Source organism: Styela clava, chromosome 2 (genome assembly GCF_964204865.1).
Source record: "Styela clava chromosome 2, kaStyClav1.hap1.2, whole genome shotgun sequence".
Classification (NCBI taxonomy): Eukaryota; Metazoa; Chordata; class Ascidiacea; order Stolidobranchia; family Styelidae; genus Styela; species Styela clava.
Window position 1 is genome coordinate 28,026,929 of NC_135251.1, and position 5,000 is coordinate 28,031,928.

Sequence of the window (5,000 nt, forward strand, 5' to 3'; positions counted from 1 at the left end):
GCGGGGCCGGTCGGAGCGCACCCTTTTCTCGGTGGCTGGCGGGCGAGAGAGTGCTGCGTCGCCGGCATCGGCGTCGAAAGAAGCCGAGCCGAAAAAAGTTAAAGTACAAACGTGCAAGCATACTAACCTAACCCTAGGTAAGGCATGTCAGAGCGAAAGACAGTAATTTCGAATGAGCCAAGAAAGAGCGGTGCGGGGCCGGTCGGAGCGCACCCTTTTCTCGGTGGCTGGCGGGCGAGAGAGTGCTGCGTCGCCGGCATCGGCGTCGAAAGAAGCCGAGCCAAAAAAAGTTAAAGTACAAACGTGCAAGCATACTAACCTAACCCTAGGTAAGGCATGTCAGAGCGAAAGACAGTAAACTCGAATGAGCCATGAAAGAGCGGTGCGGGGCCGGTCGGAGCGCACCCTTTTCTCGGTGGCTGGCGGGCGAGAGAGTGCTGCGTCGCCGGCATCGGCGTCGAAAGAAGCCGAGCCGAAAAAAGTTAAAGTACAAACGTGCAAGCATACTAACCTAACCCTAGGTAAGGCATGTCAGAGCGAAAGACAGTAATTTCGAATGAGCCAAGAAAGAGCGGTGCGGGGCCGGTCGGAGCGCACCCTTTTCTCGGTGGCTGGCGGGCGAGAGAGTGCTGCGTCGCCGGCATCGGCGTCGAAAGAAGCCGAGCCAAAAAAAGTTAAAGTACAAACGTGCAAGCATACTAACCTAACCCTAGGTAAGGCATGTCAGAGCGAAAGACAGTAATTTCGAATGAGCCAAGAAAGAGCGGTGCGGGGCCGGTCGAAGCGCACCCTTTTCTCGGTGGCTGGCGGGCGAGAGAGTGCTGCGTCGCCGGCATCGGCGTCGAAAGAAGCCGAGCCAAAAAAAGTTAAAGTACAAACGTGCAAGCATACTAACCTAACCCTAGGTAAGGCATGTCAGAGCGAAAGACAGTAAACTCGAATGAGCCATGAAAGAGCGGTGCGGGGCCGGTCGGAGCGCACCCTTTTCTCGGTGGCTGGCGGGCGAGAGAGTGCTGCGTCGCCGGCATCGGCGTCGAAAGAAGCCGAGCCGAAAAAAGTTAAAGTACAAACGTGCAAGCATACTAACCTAACCCTAGGTAAGGCATGTCAGAGCGAAAGACAGTAATTTCGAATGAGCCAAGAAAGAGCGGTGCGGGGCCGGTCGGAGCGCACCCTTTTCTCGGTGGCTGGCGGGCGAGAGAGTGCTGCGTCGCCGGCATCGGCGTCGAAAGAAGCCGAGCCGAAAAAAGTTAAAGTACAAACGTGCAAGCATACTAACCTAACCCTAGGTAAGGCATGTCAGAGCGAAAGACAGTAATTTCGAATGAGCCAAGAAAGAGCGGTGCGGGGCCGGTCGGAGCGCACCCTTTTCTCGGTGGCTGGCGGGCGAGAGAGTGCTGCGTCGCCGGCATCGGCGTCGAAAGAAGCCGAGCCAAAAAAAGTTAAAGTACAAACGTGCAAGCATACTAACCTAACCCTAGGTAAGGCATGTCAGAGCGAAAGACAGTAAACTCGAATGAGCCATGAAAGAGCGGTGCGGGGCCGGTCGGAGCGCACCCTTTTCTCGGTGGCTGGCGGGCGAGAGAGTGCTGCGTCGCCGGCATCGGCGTCGAAAGAAGCCGAGCCGAAAAAAGTTAAAGTACAAACGTGCAAGCATACTAACCTAACCCTAGGTAAGGCATGTCAGAGCGAAAGACAGTAATTTCGAATGAGCCCAGAAAGAGCGGTGCGGGGCCGGTCGGAGCGCACCCTTTTCTCGGTGGCTGGCGGGCGAGAGAGTGCTGCGTCGCCGGCATCGGCGTCGAAAGAAGCCGAGCCGAAAAAAGTTAAAGTACAAACGTGCAAGCATACTAACCTAACCCTAGGTAAGGCATGTCAGAGCGAAAGACAGTAATTTCGAATGAGCCAAGAAAGAGCGGTGCGGGGCCGGTCGGAGCGCACCCTTTTCTCGGTGGCTGGCGGACGAGAGAGTGCTGCGTCGCCGGCATCGGCGTCGAAAGAAGCCGAGCCAAAAAAAGTTAAAGTACAAACGTGCAAGCATACTAACCTAACCCTAGGTAAGGCATGTCAGAGCGAAAGACAGTAAACTCGAATGAGCCATGAAAGAGCGGTGCGGGGCCGGTCGGAGCGCACCCTTTTCTCGGTGGCTGGCGGGCGAGAGAGTGCTGCGTCGCCGGCATCGGCGTCGAAAGAAGCCGAGCCGAAAAAAGTTAAAGTACAAACGCGATGCTAATGAGCGAGCCGTTGTCTCGACTAATATGTAGGGGGCGTTCGATCGAGCGTCTGGCTTGAGCGCTTGTCGGCCTAGCAGAACGGTCGCATTGTTATGCCCGGGTTTTAGGCACCGCTGCAGGCGGCCGGCAGAGCTCTTGTTTGTGCGAAACTGAATGGATCGAGCCCGAGAGAGGGCGAGCAAAGAAAAAACGCAAATCGCTCCGCCTGGCACTGCCGGCGAGAGCGTGGACGTCGCGGCCAGCGACTGTCGAAGCTGAGTACGGCCGCAGGCGATCGCCTCGGTCTTAAACGAATGCGACGAGCACGCGCCGGGCGGCCCAGCAAGGGCCGAGCGCAGCTGTCGCAGCTATCTGGTTGATCCTGCCAGTAGTGATATGCTTGTCTCAAAGATTAAGCCATGCAGGTGCAAGTACGAGTTCTCGTAAAGCGAAACTGCGAATGGCTCATTAAATCAGTCTTGGTTTATTTGGTCTCGTAAGCGAAGTGGATAACTGTGGTAATTCTAGAGCTAATACATGCATTAAGCGCCGACTTCGGGAGGCGCGCTTTTATCAGATCAAAACCGACCGGGTTCGTCCTGTGACGTTTGATGACTCTGGATAACCACGCGGATCGTACGGTCTCTGCACCGACGACGTATCATTCAAGTGTCTGCCCTATCAACTGTCGAAGGTACGCTACGTGCCTACCTTTGTGATAACGGGTAACGGGGAATCAGGGTTCGATTCCGGAGAGGGAGCCTGAGAAACGGCTACCACATCCAAGGAAGGCAGCAGGCGCGCAAATTACCCATTCCCGACACGGGGAGGTAGTGACGAAAAATAACAATACAGGACTCTAACGAGGCCCTGTAATTGGAATGAGTACATCCTAAAACTCTTAACGAGTATCCATTGGAGGGCAAGTCTGGTGCCAGCAGCCGCGGTAATTCCAGCTCCAACAGTGTATGCTAAAGTTGTTGCGGTTGAAAAGCTCGTAGTTGGATTTTGGGCGAGCGCCGCCGGTCCGTCGCAAGGCGTGTCACTGGTTGCGTTCGCCTCACCTTCGGTTCTCCGTCGGTGCTCTTGACTGAGTGTCGGCGGTGGCCGATAAGTTTACTTTGAAAAAATTAGAGTGTTCAAAGCAGGCTGTTCGCCTGCATAGTGTTGCATGGAATAATGGAATAGGACCTCGGTTCTATTTTGTTGGTTTTCGGAGCACGAGGTAATGATTAAGAGGGACAGACGGGGGCGTCCGTACTCTGCCGTTAGAGGTGAAATTCTTGGATCGGCGGAAGACGAACTACTGCGAAAGCATTCGCCAAGAATGTTTTCTTTAATCAAGAGCGAAAGTCAGAGGTTCGAAGACGATCAGATACCGTCCTAGTTCTGACTATAAACGATGCCAAAGTCTTTGGGTTCCGGGGGAAGTATGGTTGCAAAGCTGAAACTTAAAGGAATTGACGGAAGGGCACCACCAGGAGTGGAGCCTGCGGCTTAATTTGACTCAACACGGGGAAACTCACCCGGCCCGGACACAGGTAGGATTGACAGATTGAGAGCTCTTTCTTGATTCTGTGGGTGGTGGTGCATGGCCGTTCTTAGTTGGTGGAGCGATTTGTCTGGTTAATTCCGATAACGAACGAGACTCTGGCATGCTAAATAGTTACGCGACCTTCTCGGTCGGCGTCTAACTTCTTAGAGGGACTAGTGGCGTTTAGCCACACGAGATTGAGCAATAACAGGTCTGTGATGCCCTTAGATGTCCGGGGCCGCACGCGCGCTACACTGAGTGAAGCAGCGAGTGTCTAACCTAGGCCGAAAGGTCCGGGTAACCCGTTGAACCTCATTCGTGATTGGGATAGGGACTTGCAATTGTTTCCCTTGAACGAGGAATTCCCAGTAAGCGCAAGTCATCAACTTGCGTTGATTACGTCCCTGCCCTTTGTACACACCGCCCGTCGCTACTACCGATTGAATGGTTTAGTGAGATCCTTGGATCGGCCCCGTCGCGGCTGGCAACGGCCGCGTCGGCGTGTCGAGAAGACGATCAAACTTGATCATTTAGAGGAAGTAAAAGTCGTAACAAGGTTTCCGTAGGTGAACCTGCGGAAGGATCATTACCGAAAGTGGTGGTAGGCCCCGGCCGACCGCGCACTTAATTGTCTTTGGGTGCCGCCGAGAGGGCGGCCGTCAATCGGGGTTCCGCCCCGTGCGACACGCGTAACACGTTGGCATAGCAAGGCAGCCGAGTGCGATGGTGGCTTCTGGGCACCGCGCTCGATGTGCCGCCGGCCCAGCCCGGCGGTCGCTCGGCGCCGTTTGTTGGTGTTTTTGTGCAGTTGTTGTCGGTGGTGGTTTTGTGGTCGATCCCACAGTGTGACGTCCGCGCGCTTCGGCGCCGGGCGAAACGTCGAGGACGACTCTTAACGGTGGATCACTCGGCTCGCGAGTCGATGAAGGACGCAGCCAAGTGCGAGAAGTAATGTGAATTGCAGAACACATTGAACGTCGACCTTCTGAACGCGAATTGCGGTCTCGGGTCAATCCCGGGACCGCGTCTGCCTCAGGGTCGCGTTCGTCCTCACCCGAGGGCCGTCGCCTGGCCTCTGCGAAGACGGCCGGGCGTCGCCCCAAGTTGAAGCGGTCGCCGAGCTTTCTCGGCGCGACCGCGTGTCCCGTACACCGCCGGCCCCTCGACGTGTTCAACTACGTTCGAGGGGCGGGTCCAGGTCGGTCGGTCCGGTCACGAGATCAAGACCGACCGTGGGCCAAGGCGGCGACGGT

At 55.7% G+C, this 5,000-nt stretch overlaps 2 non-coding genes across 2 annotated transcripts; both read left to right on the plus strand.

The window, feature by feature from the left end:
* Positions 1-2,582: 2,582 nt before the first annotated feature.
* Positions 2,583-4,336, plus strand: LOC144420329 (small subunit ribosomal RNA). Its single transcript, XR_013474682.1, has one exon. It is a non-coding gene; the product is annotated as a small subunit ribosomal RNA (ribosomal RNA).
* A 298-nt stretch (positions 4,337-4,634) lies between these two features.
* On the plus strand, positions 4,635-4,788 carry LOC144420345 (5.8S ribosomal RNA). The gene has a single exon (XR_013474691.1). It is a non-coding gene; the product is annotated as a 5.8S ribosomal RNA (ribosomal RNA).
* Positions 4,789-5,000: the final 212 nt, after the last annotated feature.